We start from the raw sequence: 14,530 nt of genomic DNA on the forward strand, positions 1-14,530 counted from the left end.
TATCTCATCAAACAGGTCGTTTGCAGCTTTCATCTTGATTTGGAGCTCACTCTTTGAGATCTCCAGCTCGTCTCTTTGGTTTTTTATGTTGTTTTCTGCTTGTTGTAACATGTCTTTTTGTTTCTGGATGTCAGATCGCATGTTCTCCAGCTCTTGTTTCTCTGTGTTCATGGTGTCTTTCAGCGTTTGGAGATCCTGTCTTTCATTGTTCATTTGTTCGTTCAGTTTCTCCACATCTTGTTTTCCAGAGTCAACCATTAGCTTCCATTGACTTTCCATGTTGTCTCTCTGTGTGATAGTTTCTGACAGGAGACGTTTGAGAACTTCCTTCTGCCTCTCAAATGTCTCAGAGAATCCAGTCATGCTTTCCTTCTGTTCGTTGAAGCCGAGAAGCTTCAGTTCCAATACAGCAGACAAGTTTAGTACATCTTTACTGTTTTGTTGTAATCTTTCCATCTTCTGTTTAATGTCCTCATCCATTCGTTCTTTGAGGTGTAGGAGTTTCAGTCTCAGGCTTTCTGTTGACATCTCTGTATTTAAGATTTGCTCTTCTCTCATTTCCAGCTGTGACCATTCTCCCTCCAGTCTTTGCCGCTCATTGGAAAGCATTTCTCTGTCTTTGTCATTGTCCATCTTTATTTGATTGAGCACTTCTTGTTCTTTACAGATCATGGCAGCATCAGCTTCAACCTTTTCTTTCATTCGGTTTGTAGAACTTATCAGAGCCTCCAAGTCTTCTCGTTCTGCTTGGATTTGTTTCCTGCCCAATGCTAGTTCTTGTGTTTGTCTTTGCAAGTCTTCCTTCTTTCTCTCTATTTCCTTTTGGACAAGTTTCTTTCTTTCCATGTCATCCTCAAGTCTTTGTCCTTGGGATTGGTCATGGGAGCTCAAGTCTCCCAGTTTGGATTTTTCTTGATTTATCTCATCAAACAAGTCGTTTGCAGCTTTCATCTTGATTTGGAGCTCACTCTGTGAGATTTCAAGTTCATCACTTCGGTTTTTTATGTCGTTTTCTGCTTGTTCTAACATGTCTTTTTGTTTCTGGATGTCAGATCTCATGTTCTCCAGCTCTTGTTTCTCTGTGGTCATGGTGTCTTTCAGCATTTGGAGATCCTGTCTTTCCTTGTTCATTTGTTCCTTCAGTTTCTCCACATCTTGTTTTCCAGAATAAACCATTAGCTTCCATTGACTTTCCATGTTGTCTCTCTGTGTGATGGTTTCTGACAGGAGACGTTTGAAAACTTCCTTCTGCCTCTCAAATGTCTCAGAGAATCCAGTCATGTTTTCCTTCTGTTCATTGAAGCCGAGAAGCTTCAGTTCCAATACAGCAGACAAGTTTAGTACATCTTTACTGTTTTGTTGTAATATTTCCATCTTCTGTTTAATGTCCTCATCCATTCGTTCTTTGAGGTGTAGGAGTTTAAGTCTCAGACTTTCTGTTGACATCTCTGTATTCAAGATTTGCTCTTCTCTCATTTTCAGCTGTGACCATTCTCCCTCCAGTCTTTGCCGCTCATTGGAAAGCATTTCTCTGTCTTTGTCATTGTCCATCTTTATTTGATTGAGCACTTCTTGTTCTTTACAGATCATGCCAGCATCAGCTTCAACCTTTTCTTTTGTTCGGTTTGTAGACCTTATCAGAGCCTCCAAGTCTTCTCGTTCTGCTTGGATTTGTTTCCTGCCCAATTCTAGTTCTTGTGTTTGTCTTTGCAAGTCTTCGTTCTTTCTCTCTATTTCCTTTTGGACAAGGTTCCTTCTTTCCATGTCATCCTCAAGTCTTTGTCTTTGCGATTGGACATGGGAGCTCAGGTCTCCCAGTTTGGATTTTTCTTGATTTGCCTCATCAAACAGGTCGTTTGCAGCTTTCATCTTGATTTGGAGCTCACTCTTTGAGATCTCCAGCTCGTCTCTTTGGTTTTTTATGTTGTTTTCTGCTTGTTGTAACATGTCTTTTTGTTTCTGGATGTCAGATCGCATGTTCTCCAGCTCTTGTTTCTCTGTGTTCATGGTGTCTTTCAGCGTTTGGAGATCCTGTCTTTCATTGTTCATTTGTTCGTTCAGTTTCTCCACATCTTGTTTTCCAGAGTCAACCATTAGCTTCCATTGACTTTCCATGTTGTCTCTCTGTGTGATAGTTTCTGACAGGAGACGTTTGAGAACTTCCTTCTGCCTCTCAAATGTCTCAGAGAATCCAGTCATGCTTTCCTTCTGTTCGTTGAAGCCGAGAAGCTTCAGTTCCAATACAGCAGACAAGTTTAGTACATCTTTACTGTTTTGTTGTAATCTTTCCATCTTCTGTTTAATGTCCTCATCCATTCGTTCTTTGAGGTGTAGGAGTTTAAGTCTCAGACTTTCTGTTGACATCTCTGTATTCAAGATTTGCTCTTCTCTCATTTTCAGCTGTGACCATTCTCCCTCCAGTCTTTGCCGCTCATTGGAAAGCATTTCTCTGTCTTTGTCATTGTCCATCTTTATTTGATTGAGCACTTCTTGTTCTTTACAGATCATGGCAGCATCAGCTTCAACCTTTTCTTTCATTCGGTTTGTAGACCTCATCAGAACCTCCAAGTCTTCTGGTTCTGCCGGGATTTGTTTCCTGCCCAATGCTAGTTCTTGTGTTTGTCTTTGCAAGTCTTCCTTCTTTCTCTCTATTTCCTTTTGGACAAGATTCTTTCTTTCCATGTCATCCTCAAGTCTTTGTCTTTGGGATTGGTCATGGGAGCTCAAGTCTCCCAGTTTGGATTTTTCTTGATTTATCTCATCAAACAGGTCGTTTGCAGCTTTCATCTTGATTTGGAGCTCACTCTGTGAGATTTCAAGTTCATCACTTCGGTTTTTTATATCGTTTTCTGCTTGTTCTAACATGTCTTTTTGTTTCTGGATGTCAGATCTCATGTTCTCCAGCTCTTGTTTCTCTGTGGTCATGGTGTCTTTCAGCATTTGGAGATCCTGTCTTTCCTTGTTCATTTGTTCCTTCAGTTTCTCCACATCTTGTTTTCCAGAGTCAACCATTAGCTTCCATTGACTTTCCATGTTGTCTCTCTGTGTGATGGTTTCTGACAGGAGACGTTTGAGAACTTCCTTCTGCCTCTCAAATGTCTCAAAGAATCCAGTCATATTTTCCTTCTGTTCATTGAAGCCCAGAAGCTTCAGTTCCAATACAGCAGACAAGTTTAGTACATCTTTACTGTTTTGTTGTAATCTTTCCATCTTCTGTTTAATGTCCTCATCCATTCGTTCTTTGAGGTGTAGGAGTTTAAGTCTCAGACTTTCTGTTGACTTCTCTGTGTTCAAGATTTGCTCTTCTCTCATTTTCAGCTGTGACCATTCTCCCTCCAGTCTTTGCTGCTCATTGGAAAGCATATCTCTGTCTTTGTCATTGTCCATCTTTATTTGATTGAGCACTTCTTGTTCTTTACAGATCATGGCAGCATCAGCTTCAACCTTTTCTTTCAATTGGTTTGTAGACCTTATCAGAACCTTCAAGTCTTCTGGTTCTGCCGGGATTTGTTTCCTGCCCAATGCTAGTTCTTGTGTTTGTCTTTGCAAGTCTTCCTTCTTTCTCTCTATTTCCTTTTGGACAAGATTCTTTCTTTCCATGTCATCCTCAAGTCTTTGTCTTTGGGATTGGTCATGGGAGCTCAAGTCTCCCAGTTTGGATTTTTCTTGATTTATCTCATCAAACAGGTCGTTTGCAGCTTTCATCTTGATTTGGAGCTCACTCTGTGAGATTTCAAGTTCATCACTTCGGTTTTTTATGTCGTTTTCTGCTTGTTCTAACATGTCTTTTTGTTTCTGGATGTCAGATCTCATGTTCTCCAGCTCTTGTTTCTCTGTGGTCATGGTGTCTTTCAGCATTTGGAGATCCTGTCTTTCCTTGTTCATTTGTTCCTTCAGTTTCTCCACATCTTGTTTTCCAGAGTCAACCATTAGCTTCCATTGACTTTCCATGTTGTCTCTCTGTGTGATGGTTTCTGACAGGAGACGTTTGAGAACTTCCTTCTGCCTCTCAAATGTCTCAAAGAATCCAGTCATATTTTCCTTCTGTTCATTGAAGCCCAGAAGCTTCAGTTCCAATACAGCAGACAAGTTTAGTACATCTTTACTGTTTTGTTGTAATCTTTCCATCTTCTGTTTAATGTCCTCATCCATTCGTTCTTTGAGGTGTAGGAGTTTAAGTCTCAGACTTTCTGTTGACTTCTCTGTGTTCAAGATTTGCTCTTCTCTCATTTTCAGCTGTGACCATTCTCCCTCCAGTCTTTGCCGCTCATTGGAAAGCATATCTCTGTCTTTGTCATTGTCCATCTTTATTTGATTGAGCACTTCTTGTTCTTTACAGATCATGGCAGCATCAGCTTCAACCTTTTCTTTCAATTGGTTTGTAGACCTTATCAGAACCTCCAAGTCTTCTGGTTCTGCCGGGATTTGTTTCCTGCCCAATGCTAGTTCTTGTGTTTGTCTTTGCAAGTCTTCCTTCTTTCTCTCTATTTCCTTTTGGACAAGTTTATTTCTTTCCATGTCATCCTCAAGTCTTTGTCCTTGGGATTGGTCATGGGAGCTCAAGTCCCCTAGTTTGGATTTTTCTTGATTTATCTCATCAAACAGGTCGTTTGCAGCTTTCATCTTGATTTGGAGCTCACTTTGTGAGATTTCAAGTTCATCACTTCGGTTTTTTATGTCGTTTTCTGCTTGTTCTAACATGTCTTTTTGTTTCTGGATGTCAGATCTCATGTTCTCCAGCTCTTGTTTCTCTGTGTTCATGGTGTCTTTCAGCGTTTGGAGATCCTGTCTTTCAATGTTCATTTGTTCCTTCAGTTTCTCCACATCTTGTTTACCAGAGTCAACCATTAGCTTCCATTGACTTTCCATGTTTTCTCTCTGTGTGATTGTTTCTGACAGGAGACGTTTGAGAACTTCCTTCTGCCTCTCCAATGTCTCAGAGAATCCAGTCATATTTTCCTTCTGTTCATTGAAGCCGAGAAGCTTCAGTTCCAATACAGCAGACAAGTCTAGTACATCTTTACTGTTTTGTTGTAATCTTTCCATCTTCTGTTTAATGTCCTCATCCATTCGTTCTTTGAGGTGTAGGAGTTTAAGTCTCAGACTTTCTGTTGACTTCTCTGTATTCAAGATTTGCTCTTCTCTCATTTTCAGCTGTGACCATTCTCCCTCCAGTCTTTGCCGCTCATTGGAAAGCATTTCTCTGTCTTTGTCATTGTACATCTTTATTTGATTGAGCACTTCTTGTTCTTTACAGATCATGCCAGCATCAGCTTCAACCTCTTCTTTTGTTCGGTTTGTAGACCTTATCAGAGCCTCCAAGTCTTCTGGTTCTGCTTGGATTTGTTTCCTGCCCAATTCTAGTTCTTGTGTTTGTCTTTGCAAGTCTTCGTTCTTTCTCTCTATTTCCTTTTGGACAAGGTTCCTTCTTTCCATGTCATCCTCAAGTCTTTGTCTTTGCGATTGGACATGGGAGCTTAGGTCTCGCAGTTTGGATTTTTCTTGATTTTCCTCATCAAACAGGTCGTTTGCAACTTTCATCTTGATTTGGAGCTCACTCTTTGAGATCTCCAGCTCGTCACTTTGGTTTTTTATGCTGTATTCTGCTTGTTCTAACTTGTCTTTTTGTTTCTGGACGTCAGATCTCATGTTCTCCAGCTCTTGTTTCTCTGTAGTCACGGTGTCTTTCAGCGATTGGAGATCCTGTCTTTCATTGTTCATTTGTTCCTTCAGTTTCTCCACATCTTGTTTTCCAGAGTCAACCATTTGCTTCCATTGACTTTCCATGTTTTCTCTCTGTTTGATGGTTTCTGACAGGAGACGTTTGAGAACTTCCTTCTGCCTCTCCAATGTCTCAGAGAATCCAGTCATGTTTTCCTTCTGTTCATTGAAGCCGAGAAGCTTCAGTTCCAATACAGCAGACAAGTCTAGTACATCTTTACTGTTTTGTTGTAATCTTTCCATCTTCTGTTTAATGTCCTCATCCATTCGTTCTTTGAGGTGTAGGAGTTTAAGTCTCAGACTTTCTGTTGACTTCTCTGTGTTCAAGATTTGCTCTTCTCTCATTTTCAGCTGTGACCATTCTCCCTCCAGTCTTTCCCGCTCATTGGAAAGCATTTCTCTGTCTTTGTCATTGTCCATCTTTATTTGATTGAGCACTTCTTGTTCTTTACAGAGCATGCCAGCATCCGCTTCAACCTTTTCTTTCGTTTGGTTTGTAGACCTTATCAGGGCCTCCAAGTCTTCTCGTTCTGCTTGGATTTGTTTCCTGCCCAATTCTATTTCTTGTGTTTGTCTTTGCAAGTCTTCGTTCTTTCTCTCTATTTCCTTTTGGACAAGGTTCCTTCTTTCCATGTCATCCTCAAGTCTTTGTCTTTGCGATTGGACATGGGAGCTCAAGTCTCCCAATTTGGATTTTTCTTGATTTGCCTCATCAAACAGGTCGTTTGCAGCTTTCATCTTGATTTGGAGCTCACTCTTTGAGATCTCCAGCTCGTCACTTTGGTTTTTTATGCTGTTTTCTGCTTGTTCTAACTTGTCTTTTTGTTTCTGGACATCAGATCTCATGTTCTCTAGCTCTTGTTTCTCTGTGTTCATTGTGTCTTTCAGCGTTTGGAGATCCTGTCTTTCCTTGTTCATTTGTTCCTTCAGTTTCTCCACATCTTGTTTTCCAGAGTCAACCATTAGCTTCCATTGACTTTCCATGTTGTCTCTCTGTGTGATGGTTTCTGACAGGAGACGTTTGAGAACTTCCTTCTGCCTCTCAAATGTCTCAGAGAATCCAGTCATGTTTTCCTTCTGTTCATTGAAGCCCAGGAGCTTCAGTTCCAATACAGCAGACAAGTCTAGTACATCTTTACTGTTTTGTTGTAATCTTTCCATTTTCTGTTTAATGTCCTCATCCATTCGTTCTTTGAGGTGTAGGAGTTTAAGTCTCAGACTTTCTGTTGACTTCTCTGTATTCAAGATTTGCTCTTCTCTCATTTTCAGCTGTGACCATTCTCCCTCCAGTCTTTGGCGTTCATCGGAAAGCATTTCTCTGTCTTTGTCATTGTCCATCTTTATTTGATTGAGGACTTCTTGTTCTTTACAGATCATGCCAGCATCAGCTTCAACCTTTTCTTTCGTTAGGTTTGTAGACCTTATCAGAGCCTCCAAGTCTTCTCGTTCTGCTTGGACTTGTTTCCTGCCCAATTCTATTTCTTGTGTTTGTCTTTGCAAGTCTTCGTTCTTTCTCTCTATTTCCTTTTGGGCAAGGTTCCTTCTTTCCATGTCATCCTCAAGTCTTTGTCTTTGCGATTGGACATGGGAGCTCAAGTCTCCCAATTTGGATTTTTCTTGATTTGCCTCATCAAACAGGTCGTTTGCAGCTTTCATCTTGATTTGGAGCTCACTCTTTGAGATCTCCAGCTCGTCACTTTGGTTTTTTATGCTGTTTTCTGCTTGTTCTAACTTGTCTTTTTGTTTCTGGACATCAGATCTCATGTTCTCCAGCTCTTGTTTCTCTGTAGTCACGGTGTCTTTCAGCATTTGGAGATCCCGTCTTTCATTGTTCATTTGTTCCTTCAGTTTCTCCACATCTTGTTTTCCAGAGTCAACCATTAGCTTCCATTGACTTTCCATATTTTCTCTCTGTGTGATGGTTTCTGACAGGAGACGTTTGAGAACTTCCTTCTGCCTCTCAAATGTCTCAGAGAATCCAGTCATGTTTTCCTTCTGTTCATTGAAGCCGAGAAGCTTCAGTTCCAATACAGCAGACAAGTCTAGTACATCTTTACTGTTTTGTTGTAATCTTTCCATCTTCTGTTTAATGTCCTCATCCATTCGTTCTTTGAGGTGTAGGAGTTTAAGTCTCAGACTTTCTGTTGACTTCTCTGTGTTCAAGATTTGCTCATCTCTCATTTTCAGCTGTGACCATTCTCCCTCCAATCTTTGCCGGTCATTGGAAAGCATTTCTCTGTCTTTGTCAATGTCCATCTTTATTTGATTGAGCACTTCTTGTTCTTTACAGATCATGCCAGCATCAGCTTCAACCTTTTCTTTCGTTCGGTTTGTAGACCTTATCAGAGCCTCCAAGTCTTCTCGTTCTGCTTGGATTTGTTTCCTTCCCAATTCTATTTCTTGTGTTTGTCTTTGCAAGTCTTCGTTCTTTCTCTCTATTTCCTTTTGGGCAAGGTTCCTTCTTTCCATGTCATCCTCAAGTCTTTGTCTTTGCGATTGGACATGGGAGCTCAAGTCTCCCAATTTGGATTTTTCTTGATTTGCCTCATCAAACAGGTCGTTTGCAGCTTTCATCTTGATTTGGAGCTCACTCTTTGAGATCTCCAGCTCGTCACTTTGGTTTTTTATGCTGTTTTCTGCTTGTTCTAACTTGTCTTTTTGTTTCTGGACATCAGATCTCATGTTCTCCAGCTCTTGTTTCTCTGTAGTCACGGTGTCTTTCAGCATTTGGAGATCCCGTCTTTCATTGTTCATTTGTTCCTTCAGTTTCTCCACATCTTGTTTTCCAGAGTCAACCATTAGCTTCCATTGACTTTCCATATTTTCTCTCTGTGTGATGGTTTCTGACAGGAGACGTTTGAGAACTTCCTTCTGCCTCTCAAATGTCTCAGAGAATCCAGTCATGTTTTCCTTCTGTTCATTGAAGCCGAGAAGCTTCAGTTCCAATACAGCAGACAAGTCTAGTACATCTTTACTGTTTTGTTGTAATCTTTCCATCTTCTGTTTAATGTCCTCATCCATTCGTTCTTTGAGGTGTAGGAGTTTAAGTCTCAGACTTTCTGTTGACTTCTCTGTGTTCAAGATTTGCTCGTGTCTCATTTTCAGCTGTGACCATTCTCCCTCCAATCTTTGCCGGTCATTGGAAAGCATTTCTCTGTCTTTGTCAATGTCCATCTTTATTTGATTGAGCACTTCTTGTTCTTTACAGATCATGCCAGCATCAGCTTCAACCTTTTCTTTCGTTCGGTTTGTAGACCTTATCAGAGCCTCCAAGTCTTCTCGTTCTGCTTGGATTTGTTTCCTTCCCAATTCTATTTCCTGTGTTTGTCTTTGCAAGTCTTCGTTCTTTCTCTCTATTTCCTTTTGGACAAGGTTCCTTCTTTCCATGTCATCCTCAAGTCTTTGTCTTTGCGATTGGACATGGGAGCTTAGGTCTTCCAGTTTGGATTTTTCTTGATTTGCCTCATCAAACAGGTCATTTGCAACTTTCATCTTGCTTTGGAGCTCACTCTTTGAGATCTCCAGCTCGTCACTTTGGTTTTTTAGGCTGTTTTCTGCTTGTTCTAACTTGTCTTTTTGTTTCTGGACGTCAGATCTCATGTTCTCCAGCTCTTGTTTCTCTGTGTTCATGGTGTCTTTCAGCGTTTGGAGATCCTGTCTTTCATTGTTCATTTGTTCCTTCAGTTTCTCCACATCTTGTTTTCCAGAGTCAACCATTTGCTTCCATTGACTTTCCATGTTTTCTCTCTGTTTGATGGTTTCTGACAGAAGACGTTTGAGAACTTCCTTCTGCCTCTCAAATGTCTCAGAGAATCCAGTCACGCTTTCCTTCTGTTCATTGAAGCCGAGAAGCTTCAGTTCAAATACAGCAGACAAGTCTAGTACATCTTTACTGTTTTGTTGTAATCTTTCCATCTTCTGTTTAATGTCCTCATCCATTCGTTCTTTGAGGTGTAGAAGTTTAAGTCTCAGACTTTCTGTTGACTTCTCTGTATTCAAGATTTGCTCTTCTCTCATTTTCAGCTGTGACCATTCTCCCTCCAGTCTTTGCCGCTCATTGGAAAGCATTTCTCTGTCTTTGTCATTGTCCATCTTTATTTGATTGAGCACTTCTTGTTCTTTACAGATCATGCCAGCATCAGCTTCAACCTTTTCTTTCGTTCGGTTTGTAGACCTTATCAGAGCCTCCAAGTCTTCTCGTTCTGCTTGGATTTGTTTCCTGCCCAATTTTATTTCTTGTGTTTGTCTTTGCAAGTCTTCGTTCTTTCTCTCTATTTCCTTTTGGACAAGGTTCCTTCTTTCCATGTCATCCTCAAGTCTTTGTCTTTGCGATTGGACATGGGAGCTCAAGTCTCCCAATTTGGATTTTTCTTGATTTGCCTCATCAAACAGGTCGTTTGCAGCTTTCATCTTGATTTGGAGCTCACTCTTTGAGATCTCCAGCTCGTCACTTTGGTTTTTTATGCTGTTTTCTGCTTGTTCTAACTTGTCTTTTTGTTTCTGGACATCAGATCTCATGTTCTCCAGCTCTTGTTTCTCTGTAGTCACGGTGTGTTTCAGCATTTGGAGATCCCGTCTTTCATTGTTCATTTGTTCCTTCAGTTTCTCCACATCTTGTTTTCCAGAGTCAACCATTAGCTTCCATTGACTTTCCATATTTTCTCTCTGTGTGATGGTTTCTGACAGGAGACGTTTGAGAACTTCCTTCTGCCTCTCAAAGGTCTCAGAGAATCCAGTCATGTTTTCCTTCTGTTCATTGAAGCCGAGAAGCTTCAGTTCCAATACAGCAGACAAGTCTAGTACATCTTTACTGTTTTGTTGTAATCTTTCCATCTTCTGTTTAATGTCCTCATCCATTCGTTCTTTGAGGTGTAGGAGTTTAAGTCTCAGACTTTCTGTTGACTTCTCTGTGTTCAAGATTTGCTCGTCTCTCATTTTCAGCTGTGACCATTCTCCCTCCAATCTTTGCCGGTCATTGGAAAGCATTTCTCTGTCTTTGTCAATGTCCATCTTTATTTGATTGAGCACTTCTTGTTCTTTACAGATCATGCCAGCATCAGCTTCAACCTTTTCTTTCGTTCGGTTTGTAGACCTTATCAGAGCCTCCAAGTCTTCTCGTTCTGCTTGGATTTGTTTCCTTCCCAATTCTATTTCCTGTGTTTGTCTTTGCAAGTCTTCGTTCTTTCTCTCTATTTCCTTTTGGACAAGGTTCCTTCTTTCCATGTCATCCTCAAGTCTTTGTCTTTGCGATTGGACATGGGAGCTTAGGTCTTCCAGTTTGGATTTTTCTTGATTTGCCTCATCAAACAGGTCATTTGCAACTTTCATCTTGCTTTGGAGCTCACTCTTTGAGATCTCCAGCTCGTCACTTTGGTTTTTTAGGCTGTTTTCTGCTTGTTCTAACTTGTCTTTTTGTTTCTGGACGTCAGATCTCATGTTCTCCAGCTCTTGTTTCTCTGTGTTCATGGTGTCTTTCAGCGTTTGGAGATCCTGTCTTTCATTGTTCATTTGTTCCTTCAGTTTCTCCACATCTTGTTTTCCAGAGTCAACCATTTGCTTCCATTGACTTTCCATGTTTTCTCTCTGTTTGATGGTTTCTGACAGGAGACGTTTGAGAACTTCCTTCTGCCTCTCAAATGTCTCAGAGAATCCAGTCACGCTTTCCTTCTGTTCATTGAAGCCGAGAAGCTTCAGTTCCAATACAGCAGACAAGTCTAGTACATCTTTACTGTTTTGTTGTAATCTTTCCATCTTCTGTTTAATGTCCTCATCCATTCGTTCTTTGAGGTGTAGAAGTTTAAGTCTCAGACTTTCTGTTGACTTCTCTGTATTCAAGATTTGCTCTTCTCTCATTTTCAGCTGTGACCATTCTCCCTCCAGTCTTTGCCGCTCATTGGAAAGCATTTCTCTGTCTTTGTCATTGTCCATCTTTATTTGATTGAGCACTTCTTGTTCTTTACAGATCATGCCAGCATCAGCTTCAACCTTTTCTTTCGTTCGGTTTGTAGACCTTATCAGAGCCTCCAAGTCTTCTCGTTCTGCTTGGATTTGTTTCCTGCCCAATTTTATTTCTTGTGTTTGTCTTTGCAAGTCTTCGTTCTTTCTCTCTATTTCCTTTTGGACAAGGTTCCTTCTTTCCATGTCATCCTCAAGTCTTTGTCTTTGCGATTGGACATGGGAGCTCAAGTCTCCCAATTTGGATTTTTCTTGATTTGCCTCATCAAACAGGTCGTTTGCAGCTTTCATCTTGATTTGGAGCTCACTCTTTGAGATCTCCAGCTCGTCACTTTGGTTTTTTATGCTGTTTTCTGCTTGTTCTAACTTGTCTTTTTGTTTCTGGACATCAGATCTCATGTTCTCCAGCTCTTGTTTCTCTGTAGTCACGGTGTCTTTCAGCATTTGGAGATCCCGTCTTTCATTGTTCATTTGTTCCTTCAGTTTCTCCACATCTTGTTTTCCAGAGTCAACCATTAGCTTCCATTGACTTTCCATATTTTCTCTCTGTGTGATGGTTTCTGACAGGAGACGTTTGAGAACTTCCTTCTGCCTCTCAAATGTCTCAGAGAATCCAGTCATGTTTTCCTTCTGTTCATTGAAGCCGAGAAGCTTCAGTTCCAATACAGCAGACAAGTCTAGTACATCTTTACTGTTTTGTTGTAATCTTTCCATCTTCTGTTTAATGTCCTCATCCATTCGTTCTTTGAGGTGTAGGAGTTTAAGTCTCAGACTTTCTGTTGACTTCTCTGTGTTCAAGATTTGCTCGTCTCTCATTTTCAGCTGTGACCATTCTCCCTCCAATCTTTGCCGGTCATTGGAAAGCATTTCTCTGTCTTTGTCAATGTCCATCTTTATTTGATTGAGCACTTCTTGTTCTTTACAGATCATGCCAGCATCAGCTTCAACCTTTTCTTTCGTTCGGTTTGTAGACCTTATCAGAGCCTCCAAGTCTTCTCGTTCTGCTTGGATTTGTTTCCTGCCCAATTCTATTTCTTGTGTTTGTCTTTGCAAGTCTTCGTTCTTTCTCTCTATTTCCTTTTGGACAAGGTTCCTTCTTTCCATGTCATCCTCAAGGCTTTGTCTTTGCGATTGGACATGGGAGCTTAGGTCTTCCAGTTTGGATTTTTCTTGATTTGCCTCATCAAACAGGTCGTTTGCAACTTTCATCTTGCTTTGGAGCTCACTCTTTGAGATCTCCAGCTCGTCACTTTGGTTTTTTATGCTGTTTTCTGCTTGTTCTAACTTGTCTTTTTGTTTCTGGACGTCAGATCTCATGTTCTCCAGCTCTTGTTTCTCTGTAGTCACGGTCTCTTTCAGCGATTGGAGATCCTGTCTTTCATTGTTCATTTGTTCCTTCAGTTTCTCCACATCTTGTTTTCCAGAGTCAACCATTTGCTTCCATTGACTTTCCATGTTTTCTCTCTGTTTGATGGTTTCTGACAGGAGACGTTTGAGAACTTCCTTCTGCCTCTCAAATGTCTCAGAGAATCCAGTCACGCTTTCCTTCTGTTCATTGAAGCCGAGAAGCTTCAGTTCCAATACAGCAGACAAGTCTAGTACATCTTTACTGTTTTGTTGTAATCTTTCCATCTTCTGTTTAATGTCCTCATCCATTCGTTCTTTGAGGTGTAGAAGTTTAAGTCTCAGACTTTCTGTTGACTTCTCTGTATTCAAGATTTGCTCTTCTCTCATTTTCAGCTGTGACCATTCTCCCTCCAGTCTTTGCCGCTCATTGGAAAGCATTTCTCTGTCTTTGTCATTGTCCATCTTTATTTGATTGAGCACTTCTTGTTCTTTACAGATCATGCCAGCATCAGCTTCAACCTTTTCTTTCGTTCGGTTTGTAGACCTTATCAGAGCCTCCAAGTCTTCTCGTTCTGCTTGGATTTGTTTCCTGCCCAATTCTATTTCTTGTGTTTGTCTTTGCAAGTCTTCGTTCTTTCTCTCTATTTCCTTTTGGACAAGGTTCCTTCTTTCCATGTCATCCTCAAGTCTTTGTCTTTGCGATTGGACATGGGAGCTCAAGTCTCCCAATTTGGATTTTTCTTGATTTGCCTCATCAAACAGGTCGTTTGCAGCTTTCATCTTGATTTGGAGCTCACTCTTTGAGATCTCCAGCTCGTCACTTTGGTTTTTTATGCTGTTTTCTGCTTGTTCTAACTTGTCTTTTTGTTTCTGGACATCAGATTTCATGTTCTCCAGCTCTTGTTTCTCTGTAGTCACGGTCTCTTTCAGCATTTGGAGATCCTGTCTTTCATTGTTCATTTGTTCCTTCAGTTTCTCCACATCTTGTTTTCCAGAGTCAACCATTTGCTTCCATTGACTTTCCATGTTTTCTCTCTGTTTGATGGTTTCTGACAGGAGACGTTTGAGAACTTCCTTCTGCCTCTCAAATGTCTCAGAGAATCCAGTCACGCTTTCCTTCTGTTCATTGAAGCCGAGAAGCTTCAGTTCCAATACAGCAGACAAGTCTAGTACATCTTTACTGTTTTGTTGTAATCTTTCCATCTTCTGTTTAATGTCCTCATCCATTCGTTCTTTGAGGTGTAGAAGTTTAAGTCTCAGACTTTCTGTTGACTTCTCTGTATTCAAGATTTGCTCTTCTCTCATTTTCAGCTGTGACCATTCTCCCTCCAGTCTTTGCCGCTCATTGGAAAGCATTTCTCTGTCTTTGTCATTGTCCATCTTTATTTGATTGAGCACTTCTTGTTCTTTACAGATCATGCCAGCATCAGCTTCAACCTTTTCTTTCGTTCGGTTTGTAGACCTTATCAGAGCCTCCAAGTCTTCTCGTTCTGCTTGGATTTGTTTC

Source organism: Cololabis saira, chromosome 9 (assembly GCF_033807715.1).
Source record: "Cololabis saira isolate AMF1-May2022 chromosome 9, fColSai1.1, whole genome shotgun sequence".
NCBI lineage: Eukaryota > Metazoa > Chordata > Actinopteri > Beloniformes > Belonidae > Cololabis > Cololabis saira.